Here is a 25,263-nt window from a genome sequence, read left to right as displayed (position 1 = left end):
CCCGCCACTGTATACCTGTTCTGTGAACCCGCCACTGTATACCTGTTCTGTTCAGTGGACCCGCCACTGTATACCTGTTCTGTGAACCCGCCACTGTATACCTGTTCTGTTCAGTGGACCCGCCACTGTATACCTGTTCTGTTCAGTGGACCCGCCACTGTATACCTGTTCTGTTCAGTGGACCCGCCACTGTATACCTGTTCAGTGAACCCGCCACTGCATACCTGTTGTGTTCAGTGAACCTGCCACTGCATACCTGTTCTGTGAACCCGCCACTGTATACCTGTTCTGTTCAGTGGACCCGCCACTGTATACCTGTTCTGTGAACCCGCCACTGTATACCTGTTCTGTTCAGTGGACCCGCCACTGTATACCTGTTCTGTTCAGTGGACCCGCCACTGTATACCTGTTCTGTTCAGTGGACCCGCCACTGTATACCTGTTCAGTGAACCCGCCACTGCATACCTGTTGTGTTCAGTGAACCTGCCACTGCATACCTGTTCTGTGAACCCGCCACTGTATACCTGTTCTGTTCAGTGGACCCGCCACTGTATACCTGTTCTGTGAACCCGCCACTGTATACCTGTTCTGTTCAGTGGACCCGCCACTGTATACCTGTTCTGTTCAGTGGACCCGCCACTGTATACCTGTTCTGTTCAGTGGACCCGCCACTGTATACCTGTTCAGTGAACCCGCCACTGCATACCTGTTGTGTTCAGTGAACCTGCCACTGCATACCTGTTCTGTGAACCCGCCACTGTATACCTGTTCTGTTCAGTGGACCCGCCACTGTATACCTGTTCAGTGAACCCGCCACTGTATACCTGTTCTGTTCAGTGGACCCGCCACTGTATACCTGTTCAGTGAACCCGCCACTGCATACCTGTTGTGTTCAGTGAACCTGCCACTGTATACCTGTACTGTTCAGTGAACCCACCGCATCAGTGCGCATACCTGTGCAGTTAAGTGAACCCACCTACCTACGTGAGTGCACGCAGTGTGATATACCACTCTGTGCATACCCGATATGGACAAAACAGGTAGAGGAAGAGGAAGAGGTAGTGGCAGAGGCAGAGGAAGGCGACCCGGCAGGTCTGCGCGAGGTCGTGTAAATGTAATTTCGTGTGGACCTGGCCCACAGTACAGTGCTCGGAAGAAGGCACGTCCCATCACCTCCCAAGATTGTCAGGACGTGGTTGAGTATTTAGCGACACAGAACACCTCATCTTGCTCAGCCACCAGCGCTACTACTAGCACCACTTCCGCTGCATTTGACACTTCGCAAGAATTATTTAGTGTTGAAATCACTGATGCACAGCCATTGTTGTTACAGCCAGATGAATTTTCACCAGCTAATATGTCTGAGTTACGCGGCAACACTATGGATGTAACGTGTCAGGAGGATGAAGGACCTACTGATGGTGCAAGTTTGGATTTGTCTGAGGCAAGCGAAGCTGGGCAGGATGACTACGATGATGACGGTAATAGGGATCCTCTGTATGTTCCCAATAGAGGAGATGAAGAGGGGGACAGTTCAGAGGGGGAGTCAGAGAGTAGTAGGAGGAGAGAAGTTGCTGAAAGAAGCTGGGGCAGCTCTTCGTCAGAAACAGCTGGTGGCAGAGTCCGGCACCATGTATCGCCACCTATGTACAGCCAGCCAACTTGCCCTTCAGCATCAGCTGCTGAGGTCCCCATAGTGCCCACATCCCAGGGTGGCTCAGCGGTGTGGAAATTTTTTAATGTGTGTGCCTCAGATCGGACCAAAGCCATCTGTTCGCTCTGCCAACAAAAATTGAGCCGTGGAAAGGCCAACACTCACGTAGGGACAAGTGCCTTACGAAGGCACCTGGAGAAAAGGCACAAACAGCAATGGGATGGCCACCTGAGCAAAAGCAGCAGCAGCACACAAAAGAAAAGTCACCCTCCTTCTCCTCTTCCTCCTTCAGGTGCATCATCTGCTTCTGCCGCTTTCTCCCTTGCACCTTCACAGGCACCCTCCTCCACTCCGCCTCTGCCCTTGAGCGGTTCCTGCTCCTCTGCCCACAGCAGCAGTCAGGTGTCCGTGAAGGAAATGTTTGAGCGGAAGAAGCCACTTTTGGCCAGTCACCCCCTTGCCCGGCGTCTGACAGCTGGCGTGGCGGAACTGTTAGCTCGCCAGCTGTTACCATACCGGCTGGTGGACTCTGAGGCCTTCCGTAAATTTGTGGCAATCGGAACACCGCAGTGGAAGATGCCAGGCCGCACTTATTTTTCGAGAAAGGCCATACCCCAACTGCACCGTGAAGTTGAGAGGCAAGTGGTGTCATCTCTGGCGAAGAGCGTTGGGTCAAGGGTACACCTGACCACGGATGGCTGGTCTGCCAAGCACGGGCAGGGCCGCTACATTACCTACACAGCCCATTGGGTGAACCTGGTGGTGAACGATGGCAAGCAGAAAGCGGCGGACCAAATTGTGACACCTCCACGGCTTGCAGGCAGGCCTCCTGCCACCTCCTCTCCTCCTGCTACATGCTCTTCGCTGTCCTCCTCCTCCTCCTTGGCTGAGTGGCAGTTCTCCTCTCCAGCTACACAGCCCCAGCTCCGCAGGGCCTATGCTACATGCCAGGTACGACGGTGTCACGCCATCTTAGACATGGCTTGTCTCAAAGCGGAGAGTCACACTGGAGCAGCTCTCCTGGCTGCTCTTAAGAAACAGGTGGATGAGTGGCTGACCCCGCACCACCTGGAGATAGGCAACGTGGTGTGCGACAACGGCAGCAATCTGCTTGTCGCTTTGCATATGGGGAAGCTGACACACATACCCTGCATGGCACATGTCATGAATCTAGTGGTTCAAAGATTTGTGGCAAAGTACCCTCTGGCTTAGCGGATGTCCTGAAGCAGGCCAGGAAGTTCTGTGGGCATTTGAGGCGCTCTTACACAGCCATGGCACGATTTGCAGAAATTCAGCGTAAAAACAACATGCCGGTGAGACGCCTCATTTGCGATAGCCCCACTCGCTGGAACTCGACCCTGCTCATGTTCTCCCGCCTGCCAGAACAGAAGAAAGCCGTCACCCAGTACCTCTAAAACTGGAGTAGAACGAAACAGTCTGGGAAGATGGGGATGTTCTGGCCCGACAACTGGACACTGATGAAAAATGCATGCAGGCTCATGCGGCCGTTTGAGGAGGTGACCAACCTGGCGAGCCGCAGTGAGGGCACCATCAGCGACTTAATTCCCTACGCGTACTTCTTGGAGCGTGCTGTGCGTAGAGTGGCGGATGAAGCTGCGAATGAGCGTGACCAGGAACCGTTACGGCAGGAACAGGCATGGGACCAATTTTCATCAGACCCAGCTGTTTCCTCAACACCTGCGGCAGCACAGAGGGGGGAGGAGGAGGAAGAAGAGAGGTCGTGTGCAGAAGACGAGTCAGACTCAGAGGATGATGAGCAAGGTGTTTCTTTGGGGGAGGAGGAGGAGGAGGGGACAGCGGCAGGAGAACAACCGCAGCAGGCGTCGCAGGGGGCTTGTGCTGCTCAACCTTCCCGTGGTATTGTTCGCGGCTGGGGGGAGGAGTTTGACTTACGTGACGTCACTGAGGAAGAGCAAGAGGAGATGGAGGGTACTGGATCCGACTTTGTGCAGATGTCGTCTTTTATGCTGTCCTGCCTGTTGAGGGACCCCCGTATAAAAAACCTCAAGGGGAATGAGCTGTACTGGGTGGCCACACTACTAGACCCTCGGTACAGGCACAAAGTGGCGGACCTGTTACCAACTCACCTGAAGGTGGAAAGGATGCAGCACATGCAGAACCAGCTGTCAACTATGCTTTACAATGCCTTTAAGGGTGATGTGACAGCACAACGCCAGCAAGGTACCACTGCCACTAATCCTCCTCCCGTGTCCACGCAGTCAAAGACAGGACGCTCCAGCGATCTCATGGTGATGTCGGACATGCGGACGTTCTTTAGTCCAACGCCTCGCCGTAGCCCTTCCGGATCCACCCTCCACCAACGCCTCGACCGGCAGGTAGCCGACTACCTGGCCTTAAGTGTGGATGTAGACACTGCTGTGAACAGCGATGAGGAACCCTTGAACTACTGGGTGCGCAGGCTTGACCTGTGGCCAGAGCTGTCCCAATTTGCCATCCAACTTCTCTCCTGCCCTGCCGCAAGCGTCCTCTCAGAAAGGACCTTCAGCGCAGCTGGAGGCATTGTCACAGAGAAGAGAAGTCGCCTAAGTCACAAAAGTGTTAAGTACCTCACCTTTATCAAAATGAATGAGGCATGGATCCCGGAGGGCTGCTGCCCGCCCCAAGACTAAGTCAGTCCCCACACACACAGCATCTCTGCCTGCACGCCGTGTGACTGGCTGCCTGGCCTGCCCCAAAAAGACTAAGTCGCTCCCAGTCCCTCCACACAGCAGGTCTGCCTGCAGGCCGCTTCACTACCTTCTCCGCCACCACCAACAGGGTCCGGGACTCCAGGCGGATTGCTGAATTTTTTAGGCCGCTGCTAGCAGCGGCCGCTGTAATAATTTTTATGGTGCGTGTACATGACTGCCTAATTTTTCTGGCTGCACTGAGGGCAGCTGCAACAACAAAAGAAAAGGCATGTACATGCGCCCATTCCCCTTCGTGATCATTACCTTGCCGTGGTGAAGGGGCTTGCGTATCACAATGAAGCAATGACCGGCGCCTAGATGAGTGTCTCGGGGGGCACACAAAAGATAATAAGGTCGTTGCTTCATTGTGGTCAGACCAAATTTGATCAGCTGGACAGTCACTGTTCTGTCATTCAGCTACATCAGCCAGGCCGACCATATGGGCTGTAAAGCCACCAAAACCTGCACTCTCGCCATGGTGCGCACCAGTCCAGCACGGCCGTCACTAGTACAAACAGCTGTTTGCGGTGCGTTACACGGTGAGTTTGGTGTGTCAGTGTGAAGCAGTACCTTAATTACACTACCTGATTGATGTATACACATGCAAGATGTTTTAAAGCACTTTAGGCCTGTCATTTAGCATTCAATGTGATTTCTGCCCTTAAAACGCTGCTTTGCATCAAATCCAGATTTTTCCCCGGGACTTTGGGTATGTATCCCACTCCGCCATGCCCCCCTCCAGGTGTTAGACCCCTTGAAACATCTTTTCCATCACTTTTGTGGCCAGCATAATTATTTTTTTTTTCAAAGTTCGCATCCCCATTGAAGTCTATTGCGGTTCGCGAACTTTAACGCGAACCGAACGTTCCGCGAAAGTTCGCGAACCTAAAATCGGAGGTTCGGCCCAACTCTATTTACAGAAAAGGGAGTAAATAGATAATAAAAATGAATTACAGATAAACCTTTGTGAATCAACCCCTAAGTGATTGCAGTTGTTCGGCGTATTGTGTGAAACAACACAGAAAAAACGTGAGAACAATATAAATGCAAAATAAAAATAATGAAATAGAAACAGTTGTCCTTAAAGGGATACTGTAGGGGGGTCGGGGGAAAATGAATTAAAGTTACCCGGGGCTTCTAATGTCCCCCACAGACATCCTGTGGCCGCACAGCCACTCCCCAATGCTCCGGCCCCGCCTCTGATTCACTTCTGGAATTTCAGACTTTAAAGTCTGAAAACCACTGCGCCTGCGTTGCCGTGTTCTAACTGCCGCTGATGTCACCAGGAGGGTACTGCGCATGCCCAGTATGGTCTGTGCCTGCGCCGTACGTTCCTGGTGACATCAGTGGGAGCGAGGACACGGCAACGCAAGCGCAGTGGTTTTCAGACTTTAAAGTCAGAAATTCCAGAAGTGAACCGGAGGCGGGGCCGGAGCATTGGGGAGTGGCTGCGCGTGCACAGGATGTCTGCAGGGGACCATTAGAAGCCCCAGGTAAGTTCAACTCATTTTCCCCCGACCCCCCTTCAGTATCCCTTTAAAGCATTTCATTTTCCCCGGAATCATAAACAAAATTAAATCAACAAGAAAATTGAACGTTTGAATCACGATTTCGATCGGGACTGGGGTCGGAGTTCAAGGGTTGCTGCAGGCCTGTTTGTTCGCCACTGCCGGGCGCCGGAAGACAGCGGAGATCATATTCCATGTCAGTAACACGCAGCTTCTGCCAGCTCATCCCCAGGGAGGCGACACTGCAAACTGCCGGCCAGCTGCAGACAACAGAACACCTGCCCACTGACAGTTGCCGGTCAGGCTGGTGACATTTCCTCAGGGCAGAGCTCGCAACAGAGAGAACCACACCATATCGATCGCGTGTCACCATCACATCATGCGCTCAATAGGTCAAATCGCAATTAGCTTCTGAGGTCAAAGCATTGATGGTCAGGGCTGAAAATACGCAGCTTGAGCCCTGTGCCCTGGCAGGAAGCAGGCTAAGATGATGAACAGTCATGTGACTGCACAACAGACAGGCTGCTGGAAAAGAACAGAAGCAGTTTATCTTTTATACAGTGTCTCACAAACGTCCGTACACCGCTCACATTTTTGTAAATATTTTATGATGTCATTTCACGCGACAGCACTGAAGATATGACACTTTGGGGCTGATTCACAATACTTTTCATTTGAATCTCACCTTATTTACTAACTCATAATTTATCTCTCTTTAAATGACTTAACTCATGATTATCTCTCCTTACCTAGCTTAAAGGATACCTTAGCGCTAATTTAAAAACTCTAAAAATGATGCCCTGTGTGTGTGTGTACAGAGGTGCGCATAGTCTTACCACACTTTCCGTGGCCCGGCATCTTCTATGGTTCATCCGCTGTGTCTCCCGTTCTGTATATCCTGGTCGGTGCCCTTTGACCTGGACATACTGCTCTGTGCATGCGCAATATGTCCTATTGGGCTGCCTGTGACCAAGCTCGCTGGTGGAGTGCGCGCATGTGGGTACAGTGTACTGGTTCCCAGCGAACGCTGTCACAGGCAGCCCAGCACAGTATACCTGGGTCAAAGGACCGCGACCACAACGACTAGGATATACAGAACAGGAGGCACAGCGGACGAACCATAGAAGACGTCGGGCCACGGAAAGTGTGGTATACACACACACACACACACACACACACACACACACACACACACACACACACACACACACACACACACACACACACACACACACACACACACACACACACACACACACACACACACACACACACACACACACACACACACACACACACACACACACACACACACACACAATCATTTTTAGATTTAAATTGGGGCTAAGGTATCCTTTAAAGGGAACCTTAAAGAGAAACTCCGACCGAGAATTGAACTTTATCCCAATCAGTAACTGATACCCCCTTTTACATGAGAAATCTATCTCTTTTCACAAACAGATCAGAGGGCTTTGTATGGCTGATATTGTGGTGAAACCCCTCCCACAAGAAACTCTGAGGACCATGGTACTCCTGGCAGTTTCCTGTCTGTGAACCTTGTTGCATTGTGGGAAATAGCTGTTTACATTTGTTCCAACTGCCAAAAAAGCATGCAGCAGCTACATCACCTCCCAACAGTAAAAATGTCACCATGTGATAAATGTCAGAATGTAAATCAGGGATTTAAAAGATTTTACAATGGGCAAGCACTGACTAAATCATTTATACATAATTATTGTAACAATGAAGCACTTTTTTTATTCCATTATTTTCACTGGAGTTCCTCTTTAAAGGAATGGTTTGAGGTAATTGAAAATCAAAATTCTACTTACCTGGGGCTTCCTCCAGCCCCTGGCAGCAGTCCTGTGTCCTCGACGCAGCTCCGACGCAGCCGGTTGCCCGGGGTCCCCTCCGGTGTAGAAGCCGACCTCGCCAGGTTGGCATCTACTGCATCTGCGCGAGTGCCGCTGTCAATCACGCTGACATCGCCTGGAGTGTACTGCGCAAGCGCAGTAGTTCTGCGCCTGCGCAGAACACTCCAGATGACATAATCGCAAGTGCAGTAGATGCGTGTCGGCATCTACACCGCAGGGAACCCCGGGCCAGCGGCTGGGAGCAGAGCTGCTGTAAGGGACATATCGGCTGCCAGAGGCTGGAGGAAGCCCCGGGTAAGTAGATTTTTGTTTTTAATTCACCTTGCATCTGTCCTTTAAGTGAAAAAAAATAATAATTGCCCATTTACTTAAAGTGTTCCAGATGCAAATATATTAGGAAAAATGGGGGTCGCCCCAGTCTGGCATTAGTGCGCAGGCTCTGGCACAGCTGCGTGCATCCTACATCGCGCACCTGCAGCCAAAAGCGCACAGCGCATCATGTCACGACTACATCATGCGCAGAGCAATTCAACAACCCGGAAGAGGCTGCCAGGGGGTATTTAGGTAGGATTCAGAGGGGCAGAGAGGAGAACAAGGGGAGCGATGGGCCTCAGAGTCAGGACAGCTTCCAGTACATGCCTGCTCCCCCCAATTCTCCTACTTCGTTTGCATCTGGTATCCTTTAACTGGGGCTTCTTCCAGCCCTCTGAAGTCCTCATGATCCTACACGTGTGTTCCTTGGTGTGTATACATATTTAATGTACAGTGTGTGCAAGCATAAAGGCCAGAGATAAAATATTTTAATTAGTCAGTCAAATTAGTCAAACTTATTTTCAAACTATAAGGGCCCGCTCACACTAGGGGCGTTTTTGCCCTTTTTTCCAGCGCAGGGGATTTTCAAAATCGCCCACAAAACGCTTGTACAATGAATCTCTATGAGAAGGTTCATATCAGCACGTTGCATCGCAAAGTGGTGCCTGTACATTTTTGGGGCGTTTTTGCTATAATGGAAGGTATAGGAGGAGCTCTAAGCGCTCACAAAACTGCTTTATGCGGCAATGGCGTTCACGTTTTTTAGAATAAATACATTGTATTTATTCTTTTACGGGTCAAAGAGTTCACTTCCTGACTTGCGTCAGGGAGTGAATGACAAAACCACTCTGGAAAAGCGCTTAGAAAAGCGCTTTTACAGAAAACCCAGCGCTTGCGTTTGCGATTTAAGATGTGAACGAGGCCTCACAATGGGTTTAACAACAATGATGACCTAATTTCTCAAGGCATGTGGTGCCTGCATGAGACTGAGGGGTGAAGAGGGAAAAGCTGCTGTTTTAATAGTTATCCAGCAGATGGCGTTAGAGCTCTCTGAATGATGCCACCACTATTACGTGTGGTTTATTTGTTCGCTAGATAATTTGGGTACCAGGTTATGCCGATAGTGAGATGATAAAAGTAAAGTTCAGTTTAAAAGATACACTTATAAACCTAATCCCTCCATTGGCTACCAATCCCCCAAATGATCCAATTCAAACTCCTAACACTATCATACAAGGCTCTACATAGGGTATCCCTTCAGTACAATTCCTTGTTAATTTTCTCTACTCACCCTCGCATCCAGAAATGCCCCTCCGGCAGTCTATTCCACGTCGCCGCAGTCGGGCACTATTGTGCAGACGCTGGCCGGGCTGCGTGCATCCTACAGGGTGTGCCCGTGGCCGAAAGCGCACTGCGCAATACATGATGCGCATGACGTAGTGACGTCCCACTCCGGGCCACGAGCACACCCTGTAGGATGCATGCAGCCCGGCCAGTGCCTGCGCAGTAGTGTCCGACTCCGCCGACCTGGAAGAGGCTGCCAGAGACAGAAAGGCATTTAGGTAGACTACGGGGGGGGGGGGGGGGGGGGTCAGAGAGGAGAACTAGGTTATTTCACATCTGGTATCATTAAAGAAAACCTGTAATGAGAAAAAGTTCCCCTGGGGGGTACTCACCTCTGGTGGGGGAAGTCTCAGGATCCTATTGAGGCTTCCCCCGTCCTCCTGTGTCCCACGGCAGAGGCGAAAATCCTCCCGGAATGGCGAGGATGTAAATATTTACCTCCCCGACTCCAGCGCAGGCGAAGTATCGGCTCTCCGCTCGGAGATAGGCGGAAATAGCTGATCGTTGTCGGTTCGCTCTACTGCGCAGGCACAAGTCTCCTGCGCCTGCACAGTAGAGCGGACCTGACAGAGATTGGCTATTTTCGCCTATCTCCATGCGAAGAGCCGCAACAGCGCCCCCGCTGGAGCCAGGGAAGGTAAATATATCAAGGCTTGTGGAGCCCTGGATTGCCGGACACTTGAGGGGAGCCATCGCTGGACTGCCTGCAGCTACAGCAGAGGGAGAAGCCTCATTGGGACCCTGAGGCTTCCCCCTACCAAGGTGAGTACCTCCCAGGGGACGTTTTTTTGTTGCAGGTTCTCTTTAAAGGAGTTATCAGGGAAATTTTAGAAAATGAGCTTTACTCACCTGGGCCTTTCTCCAGCCCCTTGCAGCCGACTGTCCCACGCCGACCGCTCCACTCTGCGCCGCCGTCCCGGTCTCCGTGAAAGGTGCGGAGGCCGACCCCGAGGTCATCCGCACTGCGCCAGTAGTTTTGCACCTGCACAGTAAGCAGCGTACAACGTGGGCTTGACTGACAGCAGCGGTTAGCGCAGGCGCAGTTTGGACGACCTCGGAGTCGGCCTCTGCACCGCTCACGGAGACCGGGACGGCCGCGCAGAGCGGAGTGGTCAGCGTGGGACAGTCGGGTGTAAGGGGCCGGAGAAAGGCCCAGGTGAGTAAAGCTCATTTTCTAAAATTTCCCTGATAACTCCTTTTAAGAGATACTCCAGTGAGAATCTATATATATTAAATCGTGTGTGTGTGTGTGTGTGTGTGTGTGTGTGTGTGTGTGTGTGTGTGTGTGTGTGTGTGTGTGTGTGTGTGTGTGTGTGTGTGTGTGTGTGTGTGTGTGTGTGTGTGTGTGTGTGTGTGTGTGTGTGTGTGTGTGTGTGTGTGTGTGTGTGTGTGTGTGTGTGTGTGTGTGTGTGTGTGTGTGTGTGTGTGTGTGTGTGTGTGTGTGTGTGTGTGTGTGTGTGTGTGTGCCGCGATCACATGAAAACGGCTTGACCGATTTGAACGAAACTTGGGATACATATTCCTTAGTACCTGGGATGATATGTTCTGGGGGTCTCGCGTCCCCCCTGCACACGTGGGCGGAACTACAAACAGCAAATCAGATTTCACCCATTCAAGTCAATGGAAAAAATGGAAAAGGCTGCTGTTCTCACAGTAATCAAGCCAGAGTCCCCACACTTGGCACAGTTAGTCACTTGGTGACCGAGGTTACAAATCCAGGAAAAGTGGGCGGAGCATAAAACAGTCCATCAAATTTCAGCCGTTCATTTTAAATGGGAAAATGTAAACTGCAGACATTCTTAGACTGTTAATCGCAGGGTTCTCAAACTTGGCACACATGGTCACTGAGTGAATGTGATTAAGATTCAAGAAAATGGGTGGAGCCTACAACAGCCAATCAAAATTCACCTATTGATTTTCAAGTGGAATATTTAAACTGCTCCTATTCTTACACTTTTAATGGCAGAGGCTTCAGACTTGCTACAGTCGGTCATTGGGTGACTGGGGTCCAAATTCACTAAAGGGCGGGGCCACATACAGCCAATCAGATTTCCTTGGTGGATAAACTGCTTCCATTCACACATTGTTGATGCCAGGGACCTGAAAGCTCACAAACTTGGTCATTGAGTGACTGTGTGTCCAGGTTACAAAAATTGGGCAGAGCCAAAACAACTTTTACTGGGAAAATATAAACTGCAGCCATTCTTACACAGTTAATGGCAGGGTTCTCAAACTTTGCACAGTTGGTCATTGGGTGACTGAGATTAAGATTTTGGAAGGTGGGTGGAGCCTACAACAGCCAATAAAAATTCACCTTTTGATTTTCAAAGAGAATATTTCATCTGCTACCATTTTCTTATACTGTTAAAAGCAGGTGTCTCAAACCTGGTACAGTTGGTCACTTGGTGACTAGGGTCCAAATTCAGAAAGGGGGCGGAGCCACAAACAGCCAGATTTGTTTATTTTTCAATGGGAATATACAAAGTATTGATACCAAGGACCCCAAAGCTGATAAACTTGATAATTGAATGACTGTATGTCAAGGTTAGAAAAAGTGGGCGGTGCCAACAACTAAATTTTTAACCTGGCAGGGTTCCCACTTTACAAAATTGGCCACTGGGTGACTGGGATGAATATTCAGAAATGTGGGTTGAGCCTACAACAGCCATCAAAATGTACCTATTTATTTTCAAGGGGAATATTCACATTGCTACCATTCTAACACTGTTAGTGGCAGAGGCCTCAAACCTGATACAGTCAGTCATTGGGTGACTGGGGTCCAAATTCACTAAAGGGGTGGAGCCACAAACAGCCAATCATATTTCTTAGACTGATTTCAGCCATTCTGTTATTGGCAGGGTTCTCAAACGTGACACATTTGGCCACTGGGTGACTGGGACTAATATTCAGAAAAGTGGGTGGAGCCTACAGCAGCCAATCAAAATTCACCTTTTGATTTTCAAGGGGAATATTTACATTGCTGCCATTCATGCACTCTTAATGGCAGAGACCTAAAATCTGCTACAGTCAGTCACTGGGAGACTGGGGTTTAAATTCTGAAGGGAGCGGGCCAAAAACAGCCAATCAGATTTGTTTAATTTCAATGGTAAAATGCCACTTATTGATGCCAAGGACCCCAAAGCTCATAAACTTGGTCATTAAGTGACTTTATGTCAAGATAACTTTTTGCATGGGAAAATGTAAACTGCAGCTTTTCTTACACTGTTAATGGCAGGGTTCTCAAACTTCACACAGTTGGTCACTGGGTGACTAGGATTAATATTCGGAAAAGTGGGTGGAGCCTACAAGAGCCAATCAAAATTCACCTATTGATTTTTAAGGGGAATATTGAAACTGCAGCCATTCTCACACTGTTAATAGCAGAGGCCTCAAACCTGCTACAGTCAGTTGTTAAGTGTCTGGGGTTCAAATTCAGTAAAGGGGCAGAGCCAAAAACAGCCAGATTTATTTGCTGGATAAACTGCTCCCATTAGCACATTTTTGATGCCAGGAACCCAAAAGCTCACAAACTTGGTCATTAAGTATTGACTGTGTGTCCAGGTTACAAAAAGTGAGTGCAGTTAAAAACAGATTTTTCTGGGAAATTGTAAACTGCAGCCCTTCTTCACTGTTAATGGCAGGGTTCTCAAACTTAGCATAGCTGGTTACTGAGTGACTGGGATCAATATTCAGAAAAATGGGTGGAGCCTAAAAATGCCAATCAAAAATCACATGTCACTTTTCAAGGAGAGTAGTGATGCTCAAATACCCCTTTTTAAAATTCGAGTTTGGTCGAATTCGAATAGTAAATTATTCGAGGTCAGTCGAATATTCGAGTCGAATAATTTTTACTATTCGATTCGACCTCGGACTTCGAGCTCACTATTCGAGTCGGTATTCGAGCTCACTATTCGAGCTGACTATTCGAATTGGCCTTAAATAGCTTCCAACACTTGTTTTGAGGGTGAATGATGCAAGAAACATCTTTTTTTCCAAGTAACAACAGCAAGTGATTATGTGGGGATGTTCCTTTAAAAAAAAAGGTGGAAAGAGAAGTTGTGTCCTTAATTTTGTTCAGTAGTGTTACTGTATATACTTGTTCTTCTTCTTCTTTATCTTTCTTCTTCTTCTTCTAGATCTTCTTCTTCTATATCTTCTTCTTCTTCTTCTTCTATATTGTCTTCTTCTTCTTCTTCTTCTTCTTCTTCTTCTTCATCATCTTCTTCTTCTTCTTCTTCATCATCTTCTTCTTCATCATCTTCTTCTTCTTCATCATCTTCTTCTTCTTCTTCATCTTCATCTTCTTCTTCTTCATCTTCATCTTCTTCATCTTCTTCTTCTTCATCTTCTTCTTCTTCTTCATCTTCTTCTTCTTCTTCTTCATCTTCTTCATCTTCTTCTTCTTCTTCTTCTTCATCTTCTTCATCTTCTTCTTCTTCTTCTTCTTCTTCTTCATCTTCTTCTTCTTCTTCATCTTCATCTTCTTCTTCTTCATCTTCTTCTTCTTCATCTTCTTCATCTTCTTCTTCTTTTTCATCTTCTTCATCATCTTCTTCATCTTCTTCTTCATCTTCTTCTTCATCTTCATCTTCTCCTTCTCCTTCTTTTTCAATATCGTCTTCTTCTTCTTCACGTATTTCTCTTTTCAATTTTTTTTTTAAAGAAATGCAGCTATTTTTGAGCGTAACAAATAGCTGGTGGGCGCACGCATGTTGGAAGCGCCATTGTATGTGCTCCCTGGCAGTGGAAACACAAAGACAGCAGGAGGTAAATTCAGCAGCAGGAGGAGGAGGATGAGTGTGTGGCAGCAGGCAGTCAATGAGGCAGGCAGCTCGCCGTGACATAATAGCCCTGGTACCTAGCGGTGATACCAGGGCTGTAAATAAACACAACAGGAGGTCCCAGACAGCGGTCGTGCAGCCCACATTGTGTCCAATACACAACTGGGACAACACAGTTTTCAACCCGGGCACCTCAGAAAAATTAAACCTTTTTTTTTTTTTTTTTAATGGTTTGTTTGGTTTTGGTTTTGCAACCAATATAGCTATTGTTTGACGTAATAGCTGGTGGCAGAGTGGCAGCAGAAGGTAATTCTGTGTACCCTGGCAGTGGGAAACACAGACAGACAGCAACAGCAGCAGGAGGAATGGAGGAGTAATGTGAGCAGCTATTGTTTGACGTAATAGCTGGTGGCAGAGTGGCAGCAGAAGGTAAATCATCTGTGTACCCTGGCAGTGGGAAACACAGACAGACAGCAGCAGCAGCAGCAGGAGGAGGTATGGAGGAGCAGTGTGAGTGTGGCAGCAGGTAGGCAGCGTGACATAATAGCCCTGGTACCTAGCGGTGATACCAGGGCTGTAAATAAACACAACAGGAGGTCCCAGACAGCGGTCGTGCAGCCCACATTGTGTCCAATACACAACTGGGACAACACAGTTTTCAACCCGGGCACCTCAGAAAAATTAAACCTTTTTTTTTTTTTAATGGTTTGTTTGGTTTTGCAACCAATATAGCTATTGTTTGACGTAATAGCTGGTGGCAGAGTGGCAGCAGAAGGTAATTCTGTGTACCCTGGCAGTGGGAAACACAGACAGACAGCAACAGCAGCAGGAGGAATGGAGGAGTAGGCGAGCAGCTATTGTTTGACGTAATAGCTGGTGGCAGAGTGGCAGCAGAAGGTAAATCATCTGTGTAGTGTACCCTGGCAGTGGGAAACACAGACAGACAGCAGCAGCAGCAGCAGGAGGAGGTATGGAGGAGCAGTGTGAGTGTGGCAGCAGGTAGGCAGCGTGACATAATAGCCCTGGTACCTAGCGGTGATACCAGGGCTGTAAATAAACACAACAGGAGGTCCCAGACAGCGGTCGTGCAGCCCACATTGTGTCCAATACACAACTGGGACAACACAGTTTTCAACCCGGGCACCTCAGAAAAATTAAACCTTTTTTTTTTTTTTATGGTTTTTTGGTTTTTGGTTCTACAACCAATATAGCTATTGTTTGACGTAATAGCTGGTGGCAGAGTGGCAGCAGAAGAAGGTAATTCTGTGTACCCTGGCAGTGGGAAACACAGACAGACAGCAGCAGCAGGAGGAGGAATGGAGGAGTAGGCGAGCAGCTATTGTTTGACGTAATAGCTGGTGGCAGAGTGGCAGCAGAAGGTAAATCATCTGTGTACCCTGGCAGTGGGAAACACAGACAGACAGCAGCAGCAGGAGGAGGAATGGAGGAGTAGGCGAGCAGCTATTGTTTGACGTAATAGCTGGTGGCAGAGTGGCAGCAGAAGGTAAATCATCTGTGTACCCTGGCAGTGGGAAACACAGACAGACAGCAGCAGCAGCAGGAGGAGGAGGAATGGAGGAGTAGGCGAGCAGCTATTGTTTGACGTAATAGCTGGTGGCAGAGTGGCAGCAGAAGGTAAATCATCTGTGTACCCTGGCAGTGGGAAACACAGACAGACAGCAGCAGCAGCAGCAGGAGGAGGTATGGAGGAGCAGTGTGAGTGTGGCAGCAGGTAGGCAGCGTGACATAATAGCCCTGGTACCTAGCGGTGATACCAGGGCTGTAAATAAACACAACAGGAGGTCCCAGACAGCGGTCGTGCAGCCCACATTGTGTCCAATACACAACTGGAACAACACAGTTTTCAACCCGGGCACCTCAGAAAAATTAAACCTTTTTTTTTTTTAATGGTTTGTTTGGTTTTGGTTTTGCAACCAATATAGCTATTGTTTGACGTAATAGCTGGTGGCAGAGTGGCAGCAGAAGAAGGTAATTCTGTGTACCCTGGCAGTGGGAAACACAGACAGACAGCAGAAGGGCAGTACACAGCAGCCCACTGTAGGTGTAAAATGTGTGGCTGCAGGCGACGTAATAGTCAAAGTGAACCAGGCTGGCTTAGTGAGCAGGAGCCAGGAGGTGGTAAAGGGTGGTAAGGCACATTAACGATGGTTCCGGCAGCCAGTTCATGTCCCCCTCTCGCCGACAACAGGGGCCAGGAACTCGCCTTCCACCCACGCCTGGTTCATCTTGAGAAACGTCAGTCTGTCCACAGACTTGTGAGACAGACGTGAGCGTTTCTCGGTGACCACGCCACCAGCTGCACTGAAGCAGCGCTCGGACAGCACGCTGGAAGGGGGGCAGGACAGCACTTCCAGGGCGTACTGCGCCAGCTCGCTCCAGATCTCCATGCGCTTGACCCAATACTCCATGGGATCAACAGGGGCATCGCTGTCAAGCCCGCTGTACGACCCCATGTAGTCAGCCACCATGCGGGTCAGGCGCTGGCTGTGACCGGAGGAGGATGCTGCTGCATGCATCTCCTCTCTAGTCACTGCTGCCGGAGCCTCTACAGTCCTGTAGAGCTCGTGGCTGAGAGACAGCAGGTCTGTGGGGCGCTTGCTGCTGCTGGATGCAGGCACCTGCTGCTGCCTCTGTGCTGGCTGCTGGACAGTGGGGGTGGAAGGCTGGGGGAAGGCTTCCTCCAAGCGCTCAACAAGGGCCTGCTGCAAGCTCCTTATTTGTTGCGCTGGGTCTCCTCCTGCAGGCGGCAGGAACTGGCTCAACTTCCCCTTGAGGCGTGGGTCCAACATCATGCTGATCCAGATGTCCTCCCTCTGCTTCATCTGGATCACCCTGGGGTCCCTGCGCAGGCACGTCAGCATGTGCGCTGCCATTGGGAAGAGGCGGGCCACGTCTGCTGGCACATCGACGTCAGTGCTGTCCTCATCCTCCTCCTCTGCCGCCTCATCCTCTCTCCACCCCCGCACCAACTCAGCTGCGCTGTGCTGATCCCCCTCATCAGCAGCCAGGTCAGGGACCTCCACCAAGTCCTCCTCCTCCTCCCCCTCAGAGGTGGACTGCGCAGCTGGTTGCCGCTCCTGCTGGTCCAAGGCTGCCGCTCCCTGTTCCAGCAAAGCATCGAGGGCCCTGTTCAGCAGAGAAACCAGGGGCACCCACTCGCAGACCATAGCATGGTCCCTGCTCACCATGTTTGTGGCCTGCAGGAAGGGAGCCAGCACTAAGCACACCTGCTGCATGTGCCTCCAGTCATCATCGGGGACGATGGACGGGATGTTGCTGGTCTTGTCCCTTCTCTGAGCTGCGGAAACAGTGGCCAGGGCAAGGTACTGTTTGACAGCGTGCCTCTGTTCAACCAGACGCTCCAACATCGCCAGGGTGGAGTTCCAGCGAGTCGGAACGTCAAGGATCAGCCGATGGCGTGGCAGATCCAGCTCCTTTTGCACGTCTTCCAGGCTCGCACAGGCTGCAGCCGAGCGCCGGAAGTGACGCACAACATTCCTTGCCGTTTCCAGCAGTTCGCCCATCCCCTGGTAGGTGCGCAGGAACTTCTGCACCACCAGGTTCAGCACGTGGGCAAGACAGGGGATGTGGGTCAGGTTTCCCCTGTCTATTGCGGCAACCAGATTGGCCCCATTGTCGGCCACCACCTCTCCGACTCTGAGGCCTCTGGGGGTCAGCCAAATCCTCTCCTGCTCCTGGAGTTTGGCCAACACATGGGTTGCCGTCAGCTTGGTCTTCCCAAGGCTGACCAAGTGCAGCAGCGCTTGGCAGTGGCGGGCCTTCACGCTGCTGCTGAGGCGGAGGGTTTGGCCAGGTGTGCCGGAGGATGGCAGAGGATCGGAGGAACCTGCTGCAGTTCCCCTGACCCTGCGGGGTGGCACCACCCACTGTGTTGCTGCTGCTGCTGTGCCCGCTGCTGCTCTCCCATCCTCACCCCCTTCCACCAAGCTGACCCAGTGGACAGTGAAGGACAGGTAGCGGCCTGTCCCGAAGCGGCTGCTCCAGGAGTCCATGGTGACGTGGACCCTTTCACCAACCGCGTGCTCCAGCCCTCGCTCCACATTGGCCATCACAAAGCGGTGCAGTGCAGGAATGGCCTTGCGGGCAAAGAAGTGTCTGCTGGGGAGCTGCCAGTCTGGGGCTGCGCAAGCAAGCAGCGCACGAATGTCGCTCCCCTCCTGCACGAGCGTGTACGGCAGGAGTTGGGAGCACATGGCCAGCAAGCCGTTCAGCTGCCGCACGCGACGGCTGCTGGGAGGCAGAGCCCTAACCACCCCCTGGAAGGACTCGCTCAAAAGGCTCTGGCGTGGCCTTTTGCTGACACGGGAATCAGCAGACACAGCAGAGGAGGCCACTGAGGACTGGCTGCCAGAACAGGCCTCAGTGTCGGCGGCAGGAGTTGCAGAGGGGGGAGGAGCAGTGCGTTTCCGCACTCCTGCTGGTGCTGCTGGAGGAGCAGGAGGGCGGGTGGCTGCTGTTGCTGCTGCTGCTGCTGAAGGCTGTGCAGTGATGGGTGTGGTGCCACTGCCAGCAGCAGATGCCTTCAGCCTCTGGAACTCCTCATGCTGGTGGAAATGTTTAGCCGCAAGGTGGTTGATGAGCGAGCTGGTGCTGAACTTTAAGGGGTCTGCACCTCTGCTCAACTTCCGCTGACAGTGGTTGCAAGTGGCGTACTTGCTGTACACAGTGGGCATGGTGAAAAACCGCCAGATTGGTGACAGAAACTTCCCCCTACGGCATGGAAGCGCTGCTGCCTGTCTCCCTGTGGTGGTTGGGGGGGGGGCTTGGGTGCGGCTGGTGGTGGTACTGGCTGATGCTGCTGCTGCTGCTGCTGAGCCTGAGACACCAGCAGGCTGTGGGACGCTGCCAATGCTTGCAATGATGCGCCTCCTTGCAAGGCCCACAAGCGCATCCTCCTCCTCCTCCTCAGAGCTGCTGAGGACGACATCCCCTGGAGGTGGTGGCACCCAGTCTCTGTCTGTCACCGGGTCATCATCATCCTCCCCCTCCTGAAACATGTCCTGCTGGGATGAGGACCCCCCAAACTCCTCTCCTGATGCATGGATGGGCTGCTTGACTGTCGCCACAGTCTTGCTGTCCAATCCCTCATCCCCCAAAGTGCCCATCAGCATCTCCTCCTCAAGATCGCCAACAACAGCAGACAATTTACTCATGATGCCTGGGGTCAAAAGACTGCTGAATGACAGGTCGGCGAGTGACGGTGAACTGGCCTCCTCCCCAGACCCTGCTGGGCGGCTGCTGCGAACAGGGGTGGTGGTGGTGGTGGTGGTGGTGGTGAGGGTGGAGGCCTCGGATGCAGAGCTGATGGCGGGCTGCTCATCCTCCGTCATGAGTTGCACCACAGTGTCTGCATCCTTTTCCTCAATGGGACGTTTCCGACCCGGCTGGAGGAAAATGGGAGCAGGTGCTACACGCTGCTGCTGCTGTGTCTCTGCAGCGTGAGTTGCAGATGCTCCTGCTGGGCGGCGCCCAAGGCGTCCACGGCCAGTGGCTATGGGAGGAATGTTAGCCACTGACGCTGCTGCTGCGGAACTGTGCATGGTGGCGCGCCCGCGGCCGCGGCTTGCCACAATGCTGCTCCCTCTCCTCCTGATTCCCTTGCTGCCCTTCCCCTTGCCCAAACCGCGCTGGCTGCCACTTCCAGACATCTTCAATGTTTTGGGCGTATAGACAAAAGTTTTTTAAAAGGGCGGGTGAAAAGTGGGGTACTTTAATGGAGTGGGTTGGTTGGTGAGGTGACTGAGTGAGTGTCCCCTAGTACAGTAAGTAAGTAGTAACAGTCAGGAAGTACAACTAGCAGTTACAATAATCAGTAGTAATCACAAGTAAATTTAGTGTGTGTACACTCAGACAGTGAGTGCACGCACGCAGGAGCTAGTAGCCTATGAACACAGTGACTGAGTGTCCTAGACTCCTAGTACAGTAAGAGTAAGTAGTAACAGTAAGTAGAACTAACTAATTACAATAATCAATCAGCGATCAGAAGGAAATGGAGTGTGGGTGGTGTGTGTACACTCAGACAGTGAGTGCACGCACGCAGGAGCTAGTAGCCTATGAACACAGTGACTGAGTGTCCTAGACTCCTAGTACAGTAAGAGTAAGTAGTAACAGTAAGTAGAACTAACTAATTACAATAATCAATCAGCGATCAGAAGGAAATGGAGTGTGGGTGGTGTGTGTACACTCAGACAGTGAGTGCACGCACGCAGGAGCTAGTAGCCTATGAACACAGTGACTGAGTGTCCTAGACTCCTAGTACAGTAAGAGTAAGTAGTAACAGTAAGTAGAACTAACTAATTACAATAATCAATCAGCGATCAGAAGGAAATGGAGTGTGGGTGTGTGTACACTCAGACAGTGAGTGCACGCACGCAGGAGCTAGTAGCCTATGAACACAGTGACTGAGTGTCCTAGACTCCTAGTACAGTAAGAGTAAGTAGTAACAGTAAGTAGAACTAACTAATTACAATAATCAATCAGCGATCAGAAGGAAATGGAGTGTGGGTGGTGTGTGTACACTCAGACAGTGAGTGCACGCACGCAGGAGCTAGTAGCCTATGAACACAGTGACTGAGTGTCCTAGACTCCTAGTACAGTAAGAGTAAGTAGTAACAGTAAGTAGAACTAACTAATTACAATAATCAATCAGCGATCAGAAGGAAATGGAGTGTGGGTGGTGTGTGTACACTCAGACAGTGAGTGCACGCACGCAGGAGCTAGTAGCCTATGAACACAGTGACTGAGTGTCCTAGACTCCTAGTACAGTAAGAGTAAGTAGTAACAGTAAGTAGAACTAACTAATTACAATAATCAATCAGCGATCAGAAGGAAATGGAGTGTGGGTGTGTGTACACTCAGACAGTGAGTGCACGCACGCAGGAGCTAGTAGCCTATGAACACAGTGACTGAGTGTCCTAGACTCCTAGTACAGTAAGAGTAAGTAGTAACAGTAAGTAGAACTAACTAATTACAATAATCAATCAGCGATCAGAAGGAAATGGAGTGTGGGTGTGTGTACACTCAGACAGTGAGTGCACGCACGCAGGAGCTAGTAGCCTATGAACACAGTGACTGAGTGTCCTAGACTCCTAGTACAGTAAGAGTAAGTAGTAACAGTAAGTAGAACTAACTAATTACAATAATCAATCAGCGATCAGAAGGAAATGGAGTGTGGGTGTGTGTACACTCAGACAGTGAGTGCACGCACGCAGGAGCTAGTAGCCTATGAACACAGTGACTGAGTGTCCTAGACTCCTAGTACAGTAAGAGTAAGTAGTAACAGTAAGTAGAACTAACTAATTACAATAATCAATCAGCGATCAGAAGGAAATGGAGTGTGGGTGTGTGTACACTCAGACAGTGAGTGCACGCACGCAGGAGCTAGTAGCCTATGAACACAGTGACTGAGTGTCCTAGACTCCTAGTACAGTAAGAGTAAGTAGTAACAGTAAGTAGAACTAACTAATTACAATAATCAATCAGCGATCAGAAGGAAATGGAGTGTGGGTGGTGTGTGTACACTCAGACAGTGAGTGCACGCACGCAGGAGCTAGTAGCCTATGAACACAGTGACTGAGTGTCCTAGACTCCTAGTACAGTAAGAGTAAGTAGTAACAGTAAGTAGAACTAACTAATTACAATAATCAATCAGCGATCAGAAGGAAATGGAGTGTGGGTGGTGTGTGTACACTCAGACAGTGAGTGCACGCACGCAGGAGCTAGTAGCCTATGAACACAGTGACTGAGTGTCCTAGACTCCTAGTACAGTAAGAGTAAGTAGTAACAGTAAGTACAACTAACTAATTACGATAATCAATCAGCGATCAGAAGGAAATGGAGTGTGGGTGTGTGTACACTCAGACAGTGAGTGCACGCACGCAGGAGCTAGTAGCCTATGGACAGTGACTGAGTGTCCTAGACTCCTAGTACAGTAAGAGTAAGTAGTAACAGTAAGTACAACTAACTAATTACGATAATCAATCAGCGATCAGAAGGAAATAGAGTGTGTGTTGTGTGTGTACACTCAGACAGTGAGTGCAGTGCGCACACGCAGGAGCTAGTAGCCTATATGAACAGTGACAGTGAGTGTCCCTACGGGTACAGTAAGAGTAAGTAGTAAGTAAGTACAACTAACTAACAATAATCTATCAGTAATCAGAAGGAAATAGAGTGTGTGTACACACAGACAGTGAGTGAGTGCACACACGCAGGAGCTAGCTAGTAGCCTATAAACAGTGACAGTCAGTGAGTGTCCTACTCCTAGTACAGTATAACTACAATACTATTAGTAAAGGACAGCAGAAATACTGGTATAGATGAGAGAAATAAACAGAGGACAGCTGCCCACAGAGGCAAGGCCCCCCTGAGGCCTAAACCTGTAAGCTTGCAGCAGCTGCCTGTCTCTAATGTAACACACAAGCTACTAACTAAAATACAATGTCTAAATAACTAACAACAATATAGGTGTGTATAGGAGGTGTATGTGAGCAAAAACGCTAGGTAAATGACCACAATAGAGCTCTTGCTAAGCCAAAGCACAAAGGAGCAACTCTCTCTCTGTACAAGTCTCAGGCAAGCACGGAGAAACGGAACATGGCGGCCGCTATTTATAGGGTAGGGGCTGGCCAGGGTCCCCCTCTGTGATTGGCTGCCGTCAGAGGGCCTGGGAGCCCTCTGATTGGCTCTAAGGACATCAATCTGGGCTATGACGCTATTCGAGCTCGGTACCGAGCTCGAATAGTGCCGGGTTGCTCGAATAGCTCGAATAGTGAATGGGCTATTCGAGTGTACTCGGATAGCCCATTCGAATAGCTCCAGCTATTCGGAGCTCGAATACCGAGCTCGAATAGCTGAAAAAGAGCTCGAATATTCGAGCTACTCGAATATTCGAGCTCTGCTGAGCACCACTGAAGGAGAGTATTAAAATTGCTGCCATTGCACTGTTAATGGTACAAGCATCAAACCTGGTACAGTTGGTCATTGGGTCACTGGGGTTCAAATTCAGAAAAGGGGACAGAGCCACAAACAGTGAATCAGATTTGTTTCATTTCATGGGAAAATACAAATTATTGATGCCAAGGACCCCAAAGCTCACAAACTTGGGCATTGAGTAGTGACTTTGTGTCTAGGTTACAAAAAGTGGGCGGAACCAAAAACAAATTTCACTGGGAAAGCGTAAACTGCAGCCCTTCTTACACTGTTTATGGCAGGGTTCCCAAAATTTGCCCAGATGGTCACTGAGTGACTGAGATTAATATTCAGGGAAGTGGGTAGAGCCTATAATAACCAATCAAAATTCACCTGTTGATTTTCAAGTGGAATATTTAAATTGCTGCCATTTTTACACTGTTAATAGCAGATGCCTCAAACCTGCTACAGTTGGTCATTGGGTGACTGGGGTTCAAATGCTGGAGAGGGGCGGAGCCACAAACAGCCTATCTGATTTGTTTAATTTCTATGGGAATATACAAATTATTGATGCCAAGGACCCCCAAAGCTCACAAACTTGGTCGTTGAGTATTTGTGTGTTAGGGTTAGAAAGTGGGCGGAGCCAACACCAGTCAAATACATACACAGGCAACGCCGGGTCATCAGTGGGTGGAGACAAATACAAATTTAACTGGGAAAATGTAAACTGCAGCCATTCTTACACTGTTAATGGCAGGGTTTTTAAACTTTGCACAGTTGGTCACTGGGTGACTGGGATTAATATTCAGAAAAGTGAGTGGAGCCTACAAAAGTGAATCAAACTTCACCTATTGCTTTTCAAGGGGAATATTTAATTGCTACCATTCTTGAACTGTTAATGGCACAGGCCTCAAACCTGGAACAGTTGGTTATTGGGTGACTGGGGTTCAAATTCAGAAAAGGGGGTGGAGCCACAAACAGCCAATCAGATTTTTTCATTTCAATGCAAATTATTGATACCAAAGACTGCAAAGCTCACAAACTTGGTCAGTTAGTAATTGTGTGTTAGGATTAGAAAAAGTATGCAGAGCCAACACCAGCCAAATACATACCCGGGCAACGCCAGGCAATCAGCTAGTAATATAATAAAAAAGTGCTTCATTTTTACAATAATTATGTATAAATGATTTAGTCAGTGTTTGCCCATTGTAAAATATTTTAAATCCTTGATTTATATTCTGACATGTATCACATAATGACATTTTTACTGCTGGCAGGTGATGTAGCTGCTTCTTGCTGTTTTGGCAGTTGGAAACAGCTGTAAACCGCTATTTCCCACAATGCAACAAGGTTCACAGACCGGAAACTGCCAAGAGTACGTACTCAGAATTTCTTTGTGGGAGGGGTTTCACCACAATATCAGCCATACAGCGCCCCCTTAAGGTCTGTTTGTGAAAAGGAATAGATTTCTCATGTAAGGGCTGGTGCACACCAAAACCCGCTAGCAGATCCGCAAAACGCTAGCAGATTTTTAAACGCTTTTTTTTATTTTTATGAGGCGTTTTGCTAGCGTTTTGCGGATTGCTGCTGCGGTTTTCAGTATAGTAGATTTCATATATTGTTACAGTAAAGCTGTTACTGAACAGCTTCTGTAACAAAAACGCCTGCAAAACCGCTCTGAACAGGCGTTTTTCAGAGCGGTTTGCGTTTTTCCTATACTTAACATTGGGGCAGAAACGCATCCGAAATCCAAAAAATGCCTCACCCAGGCATTTTTCGTTTCTGCAAAACGCCTGCCGCTCTGGTGTGCACCACCCCATTGAGATACATTGACCAAGCAGATCCGCAGCCGCAAGCGGATCTGAAAACGCGGAAAAAGCCGCTCGGTGTGCACCAGCCCTAAAAGGGGGTGTCAGCTACTGATTGGGATAAAGTTCAATTCTTGGTCAGAGTTTTTCTTTAAGTCAATGGGAACTTTAAAAAAAAAAAACCAAAAAACAGTCAGATACTTACCTAAGAAGAGGGAAGGTTCTGGGTCCTATATAGAGCCTTCTTGATCCTCTCTCGGTCCCCTCGTTGCAGCAGCAGATCCTTGGATTGAATCCCCTGTCGAAGGGAACTTCGTAAGTC

The sequence above is a fragment of the Hyperolius riggenbachi genome, chromosome 5 (assembly GCF_040937935.1).
Source record: "Hyperolius riggenbachi isolate aHypRig1 chromosome 5, aHypRig1.pri, whole genome shotgun sequence".
Classification (NCBI taxonomy): Eukaryota; Metazoa; Chordata; class Amphibia; order Anura; family Hyperoliidae; genus Hyperolius; species Hyperolius riggenbachi.
Note: the sequence above shows the minus strand (reverse complement) of the source record.